The sequence below is a fragment of the Sebastes umbrosus genome, chromosome 4 (genome assembly GCF_015220745.1).
Source record: "Sebastes umbrosus isolate fSebUmb1 chromosome 4, fSebUmb1.pri, whole genome shotgun sequence".
In the NCBI taxonomy this organism is placed as follows: domain Eukaryota; kingdom Metazoa; phylum Chordata; class Actinopteri; order Perciformes; family Sebastidae; genus Sebastes; species Sebastes umbrosus.
Genome location: NC_051272.1, coordinates 17,848,614 through 17,866,079, shown reverse-complemented (window position 1 = coordinate 17,866,079; position 17,466 = coordinate 17,848,614). Strand labels below are relative to the sequence as shown.

The following is a 17,466-nucleotide window of genomic DNA, read 5'->3' as shown; positions in this document are numbered from 1 at the left end:
CTTATTTGGATGGACTGGTCCTTTAACTGTCAGAAGAGGAAAGTCATAAGGCAGAAATCACTGCAGAGCAAACACACATTAAAGATTGTAACTGAGAACAGACGTCTATAGGCCTCCAATTTACAGCTCCAGAGCTTCAATCCAACACTATTTACTCAGCAGACATTGCTGCGTCATGAGGAGACAGCAGATGCAATATAAAAAGGAACAAACTCACTGAATCTGATGGAGGACAAGCAGCAGCAGTGCTGGAAAACCAGAATACGCTATGTCTTGTTTGATGCTGTGGATCTGTTGCCTCATCCACCACTACTTTGTTTGGGGAGTCAGGGATTTGTGGCCAGGGATTACAGCCGGCCACAAAGGCAGCTTCTGAGGCAGCCGATAACAGCAGCCAGCTGAGGAGAGAGGCCAACAGTTGGGCTCCAAAACATGCAAATCTGTGCAAGATTGGATGGGACAGCTACTGTAGACAAGTGGGTACTCTGTTGCACTGTTTTCAGTTCTTTTACATTATTAAGCTGCTATTTCCTTTGTATTCAGTGGCTGAATCTCATTTGTGTTTGAGATTCCCTCCTCAATCCACAAGGTTATCACGTGGACTTTATTTTCAAGTGTTGGTCTTTTTTCTTCTTCTTCTTTCGGCTGCTCCCGGTAAGGGTCGCCACAGCAGATCATCTGCTTCCATCTACTTGGTAACCTGGGCCTTGACCAATCCGGTATGGAAATCTGATTTTATGATATATGTGATTTGGCATATAGGTTTTACGCCGGATAGGTTTTACGTCGGATGCCCTTCCTGACAAACCCCCCCTTCACAGCACCCAGGCGGGGATGTTTTGGTGGGAGGAAACTGGAGAACCTGGAGTAAACCCACACGAACACGGGGAGAACATGCAATCTCCACACAGAAAGGCCCTGCTCAGAGATCGAACCTGGGACCTTCTTGCTATGAAGCGACAGTACTAACCACTGCATCACCATCACTTCATTAAATCCTTTTTACAGAATTAAATTCACATCATTGTTTCCTTCACCTTGAGTGTCCTCCCCCTGCAGCAGGGAGTCTACTCAGGTGCAGACTAAATCAGACTTTCCCCCCAAATTCTGTGCTATTTAAATGTTTAAAATGTGCTTTATGTAATATGTGTTTTCTTGACTAATAGCTTGCATAGATGGAGGCAAATCTTTAAAAAGATTTCAGTATAAACCATGCATAAAAAGGGATCAAAAGAAAACAAAGGAGGAAAAAAACAAATATCTTCAGGAGAGGATTTTTCTAAGAAAACGAATTTGTGTGCAGATCCTTGAGTGGTGTAATGGATTTTCATGTTTCATACAGAGCATAATGTCCCTTAGCCAGTGGCAATGGGAAGGTGGAGCCGTGCCCTTCTGTTTGGGTGAGATAACTCAGCGAGCTAATACAGAAGCAAAGGCAACTGTGTCTTCTTTTACTTTTGGGCAGATGTAGTTCATCTGGAGCCGCGCCAGAGACAGTACACAGAGGACGGCATGCTCCGAATGTGGCTGCAAACACATTTCTGATAAAGTATGAAAAAACAAAAGTCCAACACTCAGCTGTACTGAGGCAGAACATGTAGGCCACTTGTAAATGATTGAGGCATGAACACACACACACATACACACACACACACACACACACGCACACACACAAACACACAAGTGGGGTACACCACCGGGAATAGAGCCGGTTTGTTTTGGTGGGATGGACAACTAGTATGTTGAAATTGCCCAAGGCAAACATGCACAGAGAGCATCCACCCGAGAGCTACTCATATGTTGTGGTGTAAAGTTATTAAATACATACAGCTGTATTTAAGTACACATTTGAGCTGTACTTGTACTTTACTGGAAAACTTCCATTTCGCGCCACTTTATACATCTACTCCACCACATTTCAGTGTATCTTTCACAGGTATAGTTACTGGTTAGGGTACTTTAAAATTTTACATACAAAACATGGAGAGCTTAGTGGATCAACAGATTTTCCAATACGACAATTTGCTGCTTTTCCTTGTCATAAATCAATCTGTGGGTTTGAACCATTGGGTGAGCAACACATGTAATTTCAACATGTCATTTTGAGTGAAAAAAGTGAAAAGTGAAAACCCGATTGACCCTATCTAGAGCCAGTGTTTGGTTTCTCCGTTCTGGGCTACTGTAAAATATGGCGACCAGCTCCGTGAAGAGGACCTGCTCCGTATGTAGATATAAACAACTCAATGAAAACACAACGATTTTTATGTTCATGTGATTATACACTAAAGAAAACATGCTTATATATATATATTATATTCCATTTCTGCCAATAGATCCCCCTAATTGCTACACATTGTTCCTTTAAGTACATTTAGCTATAATAATATATGCTTGAAGTATTTACAGTATGGTGTAGTTACTTCTTCCCCCACTGTACCAGGTCATGTTCTCATGCTGTTCTTATTGCAATGAAATGTAGATTAGAGTATTTAGAGAAATTCAATGTCAAAGATTTTTAGTTGTTATTTCAGGTATTTGGAATTTTTGACATTACACATAATCTCACTGAGAAACATCTGAAAAAGTAATAATAAGGTGATTCAGATGAGTGGCTCAGCAGAGTTTATCTGAGGCCAATAGCGAGATTTGAGCAGCTGCAGAGGTGTTGATTGGTGGTGCAGATGACTAGAGATGAAGATGTTGACAGCTAGTGAACGCATGCTGTTCTTAGATCCTGAGCATTTATAAATTAACTGTGGACAATGCTTGTTTGTAGGATCATTGTTGGTTTTGCTGACAATAAGGACAATGTTGAATATCACCAGACTTATCCTTTAAAATGTTTTCCACGTAACACAATTATTCAGTAAAAAATGGAGCACCGACCTCTGACCTCCCACTAAGAAACAACTCTATTAAATGTCACGGTGAGAAACTAGACTCAACGCTAGATTTCTAAATCTTCCATGTGGAAAATCAAACGGCAGAACTTGTCTGTTCTGGGAGACATCAGGATTGCGAGGTGTGAGGTTGCCTGAAACTTTCTAAAGACTTTATGCGACCAATTATTATAGTCAACTTCATCTCTAAAGCTCTGAAGCTTAAATCTGTCAGAGGCAGATGAGGATACGTCAGTACAGGTGGGTTTTGAACAATCTTGAAGAAAAACCTCATCTGACATGATCTTTTTTTCTCCTGGTTCAGAGGAGAAATGTTCACTTTTGCAGAAACATATAGGAGCTAATTATAATAATTACGCTGTTCCGGGCAATTTACCCACTTTCACCTCATATATAATTTTGAGTGTTGCAGCCGTGTGTGGCAAAACTGACAGATTTTCATGGAATAAGATTTTTGCATTTTTAAAGTGTCCTAAAGGTTGCTCACCTGTGGGTGGGTAGAAATGGAGCAAATATGATTTATATATAAGTGAATATAAGTTATTTTTATAAAACAGTCAATATATCCTGACCATACTACGTTGAAAAAGTGAAAATGAAACTTAAAAGCAACAAGTTCTAACATGTAAAACTGAATGAAATGTCACATTTTGAACACAAAAAAAATTGCTTCTTTAGGTTTAGGCAACAAAACTACAACTTCTTTAGGTTTAAGACAAAAAACAAACAAACAAACAAACACTTTTTGGGGTTAAAATAACTACAAACATAATTACACATTGTTGGTTTCACACAAGATGCGAACTCCGATCTCGTTTCACACGGTCTATACTACACGCGCCTGACTTCCGCTTCTGCTCCTGTCATAATTACTACGGTCGCTAGGGTCGCTGTCATGTTCTTTTATACCCTCTTTAGGTTTAGGCAAGAAAACTACAACTTCTTTAGGTTTAAGACAAAAAACAAACAAACAAACAAACACTTTTTGGGGTTAAAATAACTACAAACACAATTACACATTATTGGTTTCACACAAGATGCGAATTCCGGTCTCGTTTCACACTGTCTATATACTACAGCGTCACAGTCATAATTACTACGGTCGCTATAGGGTCGCTGTCATGTTCTTTTATACCTTCTTTAGGTGATCTACCATGTGAATAGATGATAAAACCTACTAGTGGGTGTAGTAGGCCCCTATTGACCCACATCTATAGGGCTTGTAGCGACTGATAATGCCTATTTAAAGGGACTGTTTGTAAGAATCAGAAATGCTTGTTAACAGCGACACCTGTGGCCGTCAACGAAAGTCAGTTAGCTTAATGTTAGCTGGACAGACGGAGGTCTCCATGAATCACTGCTTATCCTAGTGTTGGCTTTTCCTGCTTCAGCCTCCCGGCCGCGGATGGAGGAAGCAGGGAAGACACTGGCACCCGGGCAGAGACGATAATGTCCCTCGCTGCGGAGCCCCGTCACTTCACAAGACACGGAAAACCTCTGTTGGTCTACATTTACCAGATATTCTCAGAGCTACGAAGTCGTCTGCAGCGTGTAGTGTGCGCGAATGCATGTGAGGTGGAGCGAGCTGAGTGAAGGCAAGCAGGCAGAGGAGCAGAGGAGCAGTGTACAGCAGAGACTCTGGCCACGGAGACCAAAGCTACGGTCTTCTCCGAGTCTTCCGACCGCAGCCAACACTGTTTTACAAGAAGATTTCACTAGATATAACTTTGCGGCTCTGGTGCTTCTGTGTAGTTTGTGTTAGTGTCTGAGTCTGAACAACGTAGACAAACGCGAGCGCGCATGGGACACCGACCCGGGTGATTTATATTGTAAGAAATTACAAACAATCCCTTTAATAGCCTGGTTTAAAGTGTCCTACAGGTTGTTTACCTGTTAAAGGGGCATTTCCAAATTGAGCAATATTTAATTTATAATATTATGGGATTATGTTTTATTAAGGAGAGATGGGGGAGGCTGGGTGAGGCTGGGTGCTGGGGGGCGTGGAGGATGGGGGGCGGGGGTGCATCATCAGCATCAGCGCCCATGACGTCACCAGAGTTTAAAGTGGGCCGCGCTTCAGTCTCTGAAGGAGGAGAGGAGAGAGAAGAGGAGAGAGAAGAGAGGAGGAAGCAGCGGAGAGCTCCTCTCACACACAACCACATGACTTCTTCTGCTCGGCGCCGTGTTGCTACTGAACAACTCCAGAAAACTACCTGCTACCTTCATTCACCCACCTGCACTTTGAGCTCTAACTCTCTGTTCAACATGGGAGACAGTGTTACACCGCGGAGCCGCTGAATCCTGTCTGGTCGAGGGCGATAACTTTAAAATCTCTAAAGTCTCCTGAAGGGTGAGTTCAAACGCGAAAACAAAAAGGGTCTTTGATTGAATCTGCAGAGGAAGCTAATGATGCTGCAGCAGCAGGCATGTCACCACCATCGACCACAGTGCCTGTGATGATAAACAGCTTTGCAGATGTTTGTTAAAAGAAGAGATGTTTGTTTGTATTGTTGAACTTGAGGCGCAGTCCTTTTGGCATTTTGGAGAGAGAGCTCTGCTGCTGCTGGCTGCTTGATGTGACAAATAGTGCTTTCTATTTAATTAGGCTATTGGCGAGTCTATCTCATGGAAATGTGCGTGCTGTGCCAAAGAAAAGGGCTGTATCATCCCCACCCGGAGAGGTTTATAATTCTGCAGACATGTGTTGTTTTTTTAGGGGGGAGGAAGGGGTTGTTTTTGCACGGCTCCGAGGCTGCATGTCCTGCCAGGAAAACTATTAGTTTGAGGAAAGAAAGAGATTTAAAAGCCTGTTGTTGCAATGCAGTGAATGCTAATGATGGAGAAGTGTGTTACAGGGTGCATAAGCAGCTGAACTGCTTCAGTTTAGATTATTTACGTTTTTTTTTTATGTTTCTGATAAGTTTCATGACTGATAATAATATTGCATTTCCTGGTTTCACCTTAAATTATTTTACATTTAATATTGCTTCAAGTGTGTGTGTGTGTTGCAATGCCTTCTCAATCTAATCTAAAGGTGAATTTCTGTGAGGAAAATGAGGATTTTTTTTTTACATAATATTGTGTCCTTATAAGTCAAGGATGAGACGTGGATCCAGCAGCTGTGATGTGATGCACATTTTTTTGCTCCAGTATTGAATGAAGGTTGTGTTGTGTCACTTTTGTGCCACTAGATGACAACAGAGTGCAGGATAAAGCAGCTGATTAAAGTTGCATTAGTCTATTAGTCAATGAGCAGATCTAGCACCATGGTTTAATAATGAAATCATTACTGCTGTTGATTTCCTTTTGTGGGGAAAATAAACAGACCAAGATGGCTTTTGTAAAAATGATTTAACTGGTAGATACATTAAGTGCACGCTCACAACAACACACACATATACACACACACACCCTGTCTCATTTGAAGCAACTGGAGCCCTACAGTATATACTGTTGTTTTGCCCTGTTAGAGCTGCATACACTGGAGCCGCTCTGCATGGGTTCCCCGCATTATAGCAATTTGTCATAAAGTCATTTATCATAGATGTACCTTGGCACGACAGCAATGCAGGTTTTGTTTTGACCCCGAGACTGACACTTTCTGTATACAAGATATACATATAAGACAATACGTCTTGTTTTTGGGTATATAATGATGTCTTTAATCACTTCCCAATGTTAACATCCCTCTTTTTTTCCCTCCCCTCCTTTATAACTACACAAACACATCGACAGATAAATAATTCACATCATGCAAACTCATGTTTATCTCATAATTGCTGTTTGCCTTTGTATTACAAAGTTAGATGACCAGTTTCCCAGTTTCTAATCCAGTGAAGCAACAAACAAAGTTAGTTGTGATTTTGGACCATCGTGGCCCTTCAGAATAACAGAAAATATGGACTAACGTCTCACGTTTTTATTTTCTTTCATTTACGACTTTAATGTAGATGTAATTTTGGCTGTCAGACAAGTTGACTAAACCCATATATTCTTTTTTTTTAATATTTCGTCACTGTCCTCTGAACGGTATCTCCAAAATATCAGTTTTCCTTGAACATAAATAACCGCCTTTTTGTGCTTTGTGTCAATGCAATTGTCGGCTAATCCAATTATTTATTTATTTATTTATTTATTTATTTATTTATTTATCTTAAGAAGTACTGTAATCTTTTGAATCCATCAGTTTATCTGATTAATTAAAAATCACCTAATTTGGAGATAGATGGTTGTCTTTGGAGAGCAATATCTGGTCATATCATCCCCTTATTATGCACATTTACACAACTTTTTTTAATTTAAGGTAATATGGAAAAAGTCTGAACAAAAATTATATGATATATATTTTTAGATTTATTTGTTTGTGTGTGCAGAACATTTATGTGGTCAAAAAGATTTATTTTTTTTATCAGACCCACACACAGCTTCAGTCTGTCGAGGGATGACATGCACTGAGCTGTAACATGTTCAGTGAGCTTTAAAGTGATTCCCCCTCTAATAAAGTGTCTGTTCATCAGAACTTGTGATGTGTAGGTTCTTGTTGTTGTTATATACTATCTGGTGGTCCTCCAGGGTTAGGGGTCGATTCAAGCTGCGTTTTCATTTCACACAACTTTTTGTATCCTGCATGAGAGATCATGCTGCCAGAAAACAAATTGATACTCAGTTCAGCCTCAGTGGCTTCAGCTCGCCGTAGAGACAAGGACGACATTTGCCTTCGAGACGCCGCAGATTCTGACATTACTTAATGAGAAGTGAGCGTACGCATCTTTGTCTCATTTTCTGAGCTTCTTCTGAAGCAACGGAGCCTTCAAGGGCACATAAGTGGCTTCTACATTTGGTAGTGTTTTTTTTGTTGTGTGCATTTTACAGTCTAGTAAACCCTTTCAACTGGAAATCCTGATGTTTGGCTCAATCAATACGTTTAATTAGTGCTGATTAATGAAAGAGAGTGTGTGTGCTGTGGAAGGCAGACAGCTCTCTCACTTCACAAGGACACATTCCATTGGCAAACATGGTAGGAATTTGATTTTACACAGTAAAAGCCATTCACGACGTAGATGAGACATAATGAAAAGAATATACGAGAACAGCGTATAAGTACATTTTATATATCTGTTGGATTTAGAGGACACACTGATTCATTCTTTAAATATTCAATGAATGCAATTAACGCTTCATGAGACGCTGGTTTGGACCCGTGCACGCTCAATAATCTCTTAATCACATGTGAATTAAAAGATTTGGAAACACTCATCAGCACATATGCTGAGAAATAGTTTTCCCGCCACAGGCCAGATGTGTTGCTGGCATTGTGAACGGAGATGTGCAGTGTATATACCGTGTGCTGCTGTAGGAAAATGAGTGGGTTGGGTCCAGTTCACAAGGGCAAATCATAATAGTCAGCTCAGCGTTATAAGCTTGACACTGATTTTGAGAACTACAAGTGAACACCTCAGTGTATACTGTAATATTTCAAGGCAGTGTTTCTTCCAGAGTTTGTTGTTTTGAACACTGTTCTCTTGTCAAAGCCCCTCAAAAGTAACAGCTCCAATGACCTTTATTCTGCAAATTAAGCTGTTTTTTGCTCCGCGCTGACTGATGGATCTTATTATTTCAGCAAAAGTGCAGGCATTGAGCAAATACCCCGGAGCCATAGCAACTGCATTAACAAAAGTTAATGAAATATATGGAGGATTTTGTTTCACGTTTGAAAGCTGTGGCATTTTTGCACGTCTGTGGAGAGGGAATAAAAACGATATAACACAGCATACACACCCACATCTTATCTCCTATATGTAAACATATTTATGCTGCAGCCTATACTGAATTATTTGACTGTAAAAGCAGACTTTTGTAAATCCGTTTTGTCATGTATTTTCTTGTTGTCTGGACTGTAAGAAAAGTCATGGTCGTGCGTGATTTGCATCCAAACTAAGTTAAATAAGTGCAAAGTGATGCTAAATTTTTAAAACAGCAAAGCTGGCTGGCATTGAAAAATAAGAAAGAAATCTGCAATTTAGATTCAGCTTCAATTCTATGTTAGCCGTCCCAGAGGTCTGACCATGTCTGCATCTGATTACGCCTGCATGCATTTAATTAATAATTCGACAATGCACGGCATTGATGTCGGTCAGCCAGCGCTCTGCAGGGGAATAGATTGCCTGAGTCTGATATCCAGCCACAGCCTCTTAGCGAGGAGCAGAAACGATGAGCTCAGGCAGATTTCAGATACAGGAGCTCCAGCGTAGAGCTGCGTTAATCCCCCCTCCCTCAGGTGCAGCCGCTCCTGGGGAGGAACGCCACGGACTGCAGCTCACCGCCGATGCTTGGCCGCGCTCTGATTAATGCACTCATCAGTTCTTTTCTTGTTTGTTTTAATGACTAGCTTGTCCTCGTGGGAATCTAGTGACTTTTTGCAAATACTGCTGATGCATCTGCTTACACCTGCCACTTTTTTTTCTCCTTTCTTGTCTCGTGAAAGGACCGTTACCATAAAGCCTGAGTCTTTTGACATGACTAGGTTGTCAGTGGGAGTGCAGGGAACCACGCGACACATTTATCCCACCGGAGATACAGGAAATACATGAGCTGAGGAAATGAGCAGTGATAAGATCTCAGCGTGTTGGGATGTGTTGTGCTTTGTTGATAAGGCTATTATTCATCATTACGCCTTAGACAGCAAAAATCCACTTCTCCGTCTCAGGCATATGCTTTTTACGCATAGCTTACTCACGGCTTTACTGGCTTTTATTACTAATTACTGTAAAGTTTTAAAAAAGGATTTAATCACTTATTTAGACTGTGGAGAAACCTGAGAGCATCTAAAATGTTGGCTAATCTTTTATTTTAAGAAACGAGGTTGTTGAGCGGAAGAATTGAAATATGGTCCTCTCAGAAACATGCTGAAATTGAATATGTAATGTTATTTTGACAGCATCAAAAAGGCCCTAAGAGGCATGAAGAGTGTTTTAAAATATTGAGAAAATCAGTGATTCATTTTATAAAAAACCCAAGAAATGTTTATGTAAAAGATGATTCATAACTCGGTTCAAAGAGTGAGGCCATTTTTAATGCTTGCTAAATTTAAAAAAAATACCCTTTCCTGTTAAAGAAACTCAGACATTTCCCAGCATCCCACGTTGTGAACTTTCCATAGGTCTTAAATGTGTTGAAACTCCTCAGATTGTCTCCTTTATTATCCAACAATATTAAATCAGAAATGTCATGTGCTAACAAAAGAGAGATCCAGTGTGTGAAAGGTAAAATTAATTTGGAAAATAGTTTAATACTGATCTTAAAAAGTATTTAATTAATAATATGGCTGGGACGATACACCTATCTCCTGATTCGACACTATCGCGATACTTCGATATGTATTGCGATTTTTAAGTATTGTGATTTGAAATTACAATTTATTGCAATTTTTGTTAACTTTTTTAACGCTAGACCATGGGAAAAAGTTGAATAATACACTTCTAGGGACTTTTACTTTGGAAAACATCTAATTTGATACAGTAAAAATGTTTGATCTTCAGTATGTATGTAGTCAGGGATGTCCTGAAGTCAAATATATCAGTCATTATCAGGAATTATTTATTATTATTTTTTTCAGCAACTCAAAAATCAAAGAATGAAGACATTTCCCTCACAAATTAGTGGTATTTTCTTTTTTAATTTATAAGAGACATGTAATGTTTTATTCTTCTGGTTAATATAATCCAATCAATCTTATTTCCATATATGTATGTTATATACTGTATACAGTTCCCTTTGTTAGCACCTTATTTTGAAAACCAGATGTAGTCATGTGTATACTTCCGCTAACTTCACCAAGTGCGTCGCTAGCTCTGCCGTCAGCTCCCTTCTCTTTATACATCCATGGTCAGCTCTATTGGGATCGTTTGAATGTATTTACCATAAATGTCAGTATATGGGTGCTCTACAGTTGTTGTGTCGGCCGATTTGACCACGGAGATGAGAGTGATGGCTGGCTCGACTGCACGTTACCGCAATGCGATAACGTTTCCTGTCCATGACAGAGTTAACATGCAGCTTTAACCGTGATGTCTAACTCTGCTTTTCCTGTCAATGTGTGAAACCCAAAGTGTTTCCATACTTTACTGTATGTGTAGTGTTTACCACTTTGGATTTAAAATGTGAGGGTGCAGGTCGTATCCATGCGGACCCTCCACCGTTTTCTACTTTTTCGTTTTGGCTCGCTGCAGCCGACAGCGGTTTGTTTTAGTTGACGGATACGGAACAGATATGACGTCATGTTACTCAAACTACAACAACAATAAAAGCAGTAACTTCCTTCTACCTCTGCATAGACTCAAATGAAGCAAATATATAGATTCTGGCATTAAAGAATCAATTTCAAAATTGTAAAAAAATAATTGCAATACATAGGTGAATCAATTCTTTTTTCCTCCCCTAGTAATTAACATGAAACGCTGACCTGTACATGAACTCTGAAGACTGTTATGTAGGGACCGTTTCAATAAACACCACAGCGAGTCCTGTATGTCTGAGCTGACATGTAATTATTATTCACATTTCATTTCAAATTAGACAGTAATTCTGCAACATGATCGATGATGGATGATCATCATCCTGACAAATGCGGCCAGGGAAGAGTTGTGGTCATGCCACATTTGTCTGCCTATATTTGATTGATGATTAAAGTGGACAAATGATTCACCGTGCTCAACTGTCCATTAATAGTGTGATGCCTATTAGAGTGTGATGCCTTGCCTCTGGCACCTTTCAGAGAAGGACCTCATCATAGTATTTCCTCTCTCTCTATGTGTGTGTGAGTGTGTACTTCTTGCTGTATAAATATAATCACAGTGCAGCTGACTTCTGTGGAAGTGAAATCTGATTCAGAAGCAGAGATGCTTACTTGCATACGCTCAGCTCTATTGCCACGTTGCATGGATCCCTCACATATAACGTATTACTGCCACATCTCCGCCACATGCTGTGCTGCTCCTGTTTAATAAATGTTGCATCCCCTCTCAGCCTGTCCGATCAGTTCTAGCGAGCAAACTCTGGCCCGTGTCCAACGTCTAGTGATGGATCTTTGTGCTATCAGTGAGGCGCTTTGAGCCCTCTAACATAAAGCCCCTGCGCTTATTCAGCACCCGGGTACCTCGTTCGTGATCAATGGCCGGCAGTCAGGACGCTGAATGGAGCACAGATTGAACCACATCTGGGATTCGGATGCTGAATAACTGCCCACTCAACAGGGGCGACTCATGAATAATACACCAGGCAGGCCGAGTGTCCCATCTCCTTTGGCCCCTCGCTAGGCAATGCTTTCACTCTCGGACCCGTCCAGAGAGCAGAAGGTCAGGGCACAAATACTTGGCACCCCGAGCTCCAGCACCGGGCAGCCCCGCCTGCCACAGCACATGGGAGAGTGGAGAGAATAATGGCTGAAAAAGTAGCAGGGAGGGTTGTGAGGGTGTCGAGTAGCTGCAATGTTCATTTTGGTTTGTATGGATTTTTAAGAGTATTTGTTATAAGGCTGCAATCAAAGACACTGAGAGCATCAGATAACAACATTTATTTTATTTTGTATGTTGGATTGCATGGTGATATTTACGCTATTGTGATATATGACACAATTATATCGTTGTATTTTACACTGCAGAGAAATAGAGATGGAGAAAAAGTTTTAACAATGTGAACCTCTAATGAAGCAGATGATTTATATCGAGCACGTTTCAGTGCATTGTTTCTTCAGCCCAGTGGTTTTATATTCTGTAGCCTAATGATTGTACAAGCAACTTCCTCCTAATGCCTTTGACTTTGGATTTATGTGTATTTTCAATATCAGTCACATTTTGGCTTCATTTGAGTCCGTCTTGTCAGTGATGAATGCAGGCATCTTCGTCAGGCAGGCTGAACAGAGAGCACTCCTCTCTTTTGTTCATTTTTTAAAAAATGCATTCAGTCTAAGTACTGTAGGCGTGTTTGGCTCAAGGGGGATTCAAGGACATTTAAAAGGTCATGGTGGCAAAAATTGGGCATACATCTTTAATGCAAATCCGCTCGATGGAGCTCTCATTTCACCAAATTGAGATCACCTGGTTGCACGATGGCCGGGCTTAACGTGCTGCAGAAGCATATTTTCAGATTTAATAATCATGATGGTAAATCATTGCTCTTTCAGTCATTGACTAGTCATCCAGAAGGTTAATGCGCTACACGAGGAAGCGGACCATTGATCTAGAGAGAGAATGTGGGAGCTTTTAGTCGAACATGAAGAGTTATATTAATAATTGGTTATTTTTAGAAAAGAAATTCCACTTAAATATACACAGAGTCGTGTGCGAGAGATCACAGCGTCTTGAATTTCTCTGAATTAGCAGTGGAGTCTGTTGGCCTGCACTTGATTGTTAAAATAACAAAACTACAGTACATCAGTGGTGGAAATAGGGCAGGGTGATATGGAGAAAATAAAATATCACCATATTTTTGACAAAATAAAACCACTGCAAAGATTATATAGGGTTGACTATTGGTGCTTTGACAAAATATTTAGACAACCATCTTTGATAAATAATCATCAATAATGTAGATGTAATGTCTAATTAACAGTCTGGTAAGTTCAGAAAATGACATCACTTTACAGTAATGCAGCCTCTAAAACCAGGAAAAGACAATACTTATGCCGTATTACGATATCCAAAATCTGAGACATCTAGTCTTCTATCATCATATCGATATAATATTGGTTAATAGCCCAGCCCTATATGGAAAGTACTTAAGTACATTAATGCAAGTACTGTACACAAGTAAAATTTTGAGGTAGTGCAAAGTAATTCTTAATCGACTAATGCTTGAACGATTTTGACAACTAATCAATTAGTTGATTTAATTGACAGATCTGTGAAACTGAGTTTCTCCACAAAGAATCACAGAAAAGCACCACTTTAAATCTTGTGTTTACCAGAGACGTGCTCATAAGTTTCTTGGAAATAAGTCATTCAGCATTAAAAAAACATAAGAAAAAGAACTAATCAACTAAAGAAATCTTAGTCGACTAAGACCAAGACGACCGATTAGTCAACTGATCGACTAAGAGGAAAAAAAACAAAACACATTGTTAAAGATTAAACTGGTGGTTCCAACCTTTTTGACTGGTGACCCCTTATAAAAGACATATCAGTGTTTAGTTGTGAATCCTCGTCATGTTTCAGATGTCTGAGTTGTGGCAGTCATTTCTCCTCTAAACTTCTCACATAGTTTCATTTCAATAGCTGTTCAATATATCACAACAAATCAACGAGTAGAGAAAAGTAAAAAACAAAAAAGTACTTAGGTTTTTCTTCTTTTCTCTCTCCCATTAATCATCTCATGACCCCTCAGATTTATCTTGGGACCCGTTGGAGGGCGACCGACCCCGAGTTAGGGAGTTAAGTGATGTTTCCCAAACAGCATATAAATTAGTAAAAATAGCTTCACCACAGTGTAACATTTAGGGGGATCTTTTGGCATAAATGGAATATACTAATAATAATAAATATGTTTTTATTGGTGTTTAATCACCTGAAACTAAGAATCGTTGTGTTTTCATTCGCTTAGAATGAGCCATTTATATCTACATAGGGAGCGGGTCCTCTTCACATATGTTTCTACAGTAGCCCAGAACAGACAAACACGGTTAACTTTTCCTGCTTGGGATGGAGTCAATAACGTTACTTGCTGCCGTTGCTGCCGCTCTCTCTCTCTTGCTTCACCACTCACTTCCCACATACACACACACTCTACGCACTGGCTCTGCTCCAGATGACCTAAGCTACTCTTTCAGCTGGCTCTTGATAGGGCTATTTGCATTTTTGCATCGGCCACCGTAGTTTTTCGACATGCTTGGCACACGGGAGAGGCTTCAGTTGGTTGTAATCTGCAACCTCACCGCTAGATACCGCCAGATCCTACACACTGCTCCTTTAAGTACTGCTTACACATTGATGCATCAGTATTAACGGTCTAATAATGTCATATATAATAATATATCAGTTACAGAGGCCATTTTAGTGCATTTACTTTGATACTTTGAGTACATTTTGCTGATCTCTACTTTTACTTAAGTAAGATTTGAAGTGCAGGACTCGTTACTTGTAATGAGGTATTTTTACATTAATATTTTGGTACTACTTTAAGTATCTGCGTGCTTCTTCCACTACTGCAGTACATAACAGTGATCAGTATACAGTTATATGTTATTTGTTTTCCTATGTGTAAGACTAGTTTGAAGTGCAGCACTAAAAAAACCAACCCCTCCTGTGAGATCTCAGAGGATTGTCTGCACAGAAAGCAAGGTGCATCCAGGCGCAGTGGCTTTTCTCTTCCTCGCTCCCCCACGTCTGCTTCACACACCGCTTACCCTGCGACATTTGGGACGAGTTTCTCACTGCTTGGCTTCTCACATCTTGGACACTGACACAAAATAAATGAAGACACCAAGAAGACACAAGGTTCAGAGTTGGAAGGGGTTGGTGGCTGAGGTGTGAAACTATTGGGGTGTAAAATTGCCCTGGCAGCCGTGCTGTTGTTTCAGCATTTCATGGCGAGCTGCTCAGCTAGCGTCCCTGTACTCGCCTGTTCAGTGCCTTCTTCCCTCCACTTTTTGTTCATTTGTTTTTCTGTCCACACTTCTGCTGAGTTTGTCCCTGTCTCTCTGTAGAGAATGTAACTTTATAGAATACAGTTATAATAGTTTGGGCTGCTCCGTGTGCATGATTGTGTGGCTTCTTTGACCCAGAGCTCCAAAGTAATAGTTGAGTTTTGTTCTCCTGGTGGGAGAAGGCAGACGGTTCAACAGGCTAATATTCACACATTAATTTGTCCTAAGATATCCAACTGTTCTCCAGCAGCTCTCATTACTCGCAGTCAGTCACAGGGTGGCTAATTGTCTGTAGCCTTACTGGTGCGATGAGGAGGAGGATCCCGACTGGTGCTTCCTCCTGGTGGCAGCAGGAGGCCAGAGAGAGGACAGACGTAGTGCAGAGGGCATTGCAAGACATTTGGCCGTCACTGTGACGCCTGGGGTTTGTTATCAGAAGCATGGGGTGAAACATAGTGGCTATTCTAAGCAGCAGGCAGAGCTATGTGACATCAGGCACATTGTCGTTTTGATTCATCAAGTGCTGTTGTTTCACTAATTAGTTTTCTTACAGAAAGTGTAGGCCTAAAGCTGGTAATTGGCGACATGTTTATAGATTCTGTGCCTGTTATGTGGATAAGGAAAATCCAATTAATTACAAAAAAACAATGTAATAATGTTTGACAGAAGAAAAAACATAAGAAAAATGAGGGCAAAGTTGCTATATGCTCTATTCTATTATCTATATTTGATGATCATGTTTACTCACATTAGTTTCAAATGTTCTGCTCTTTCTTTGAACCACTTCTGAACAGATGGCTCGACCGGCGCCGCTGCTCCCCTCCCTCGTGAGTCTGAATCTAAATTCATAAAGCTAACGTTAGACTAGATTAGTTCCTCTGATGTCCACGATGCAATTTCTTATTATTGCCTGTGGTTGAGAGTGGGCAGACGGCTGCCTGCGAGCACACAGGACAGTGTTTGTCTGCTCTGACGGGCTGCAGAAAGTCTTTGTGAAAGAAATAAAAGTATGAGGATGGCCTCCCTCCAATGGGCTGTGTCTGGTGTTGGCCTGCCCTGCGGTAAGGCAAGGTTATTCAGATGAAAGATGGTGTTGAGATTAGTGAGCCCTGCCCGAGCGCGTGGACGTCCAGCATGCCGCACTGCGTGATTTATGAGAGTCGTGATATCAGCGGTCGCCACATGAATAAACCATGCGGCCAGAATTAAGCTCCTGTTAAACGACGCACAGCGTTTTCCCAGGTGCCTCAACCTCCAAGTAGAAATCACAGTCGTGAAAGTTGTATTGTTGCTGTTATGTTATAGCAGATTCATGAGACCGCTTGTTAATGCAGCAGCTGAAGAACGACCAGTTTTAAAACTTCTGAGGATTTTCCTAATCGCTGATAATTCCCGACGACGTTACCAGTGCCGTCAGCTGGAGGTTATAAGTTCATTAATGGTTGACTTGAAACACCAAAATGCAACCAAGTTGAGAAGGTTTGAAGGCTTAACACAGGAGAATGTAACTCCACTAAATAATGTATTTCCATCCCATCATTTATTCAATACCATAATAGCTTGATAAATTCAAATGTTTGTATTTATAAAGTGCCCTCCTTTTTAAAACATACTAGGGCTGCAACTAATGATTATTTTCATTATCGATTCATCTGCTGATTATTTTCTCATTTAAACCGGCAGTAGGCAGAATGTTTTTGGCATCATTGGGCAAAAAAATCATAATAACCTTTCAGCATATTATAATTAATGTCCTCTGAGTGAAAACTACACTCCTGCACCTCCTCATGGCTCTGTTTTCAGGCTTTAGAAAATCTAGCCCATGACGGGAGACACTCTCAGATCATTTCAGAGAGAGAGCGTTCCTATTGGCTGTTAATCACTTTGCAAACTCAAACTACTACTCACTGCTGCTTTAATCGTTTTGTC

The 17,466-nt window shown here is 40.5% G+C and overlaps 1 protein-coding gene across 5 annotated transcripts in view; it reads left to right on the top strand.

The window, feature by feature from the left end:
• The first annotated feature begins 4,989 nt into the window (after nt 1–4,989).
• megf11 (multiple EGF-like-domains 11) overlaps nt 4,990–17,466 on the top strand; it is an 89,458-nt gene continuing 76,981 nt past the window's right edge. For all 5 annotated transcript variants that reach the window (XM_037768469.1, XM_037768470.1, XM_037768468.1 and 2 more), the window contains exon 1: nt 4,990–5,250. The gene's annotated coding sequence lies outside the window, so the exon portion shown is untranslated. The remainder of the gene's footprint in view (nt 5,251–17,466) is intronic.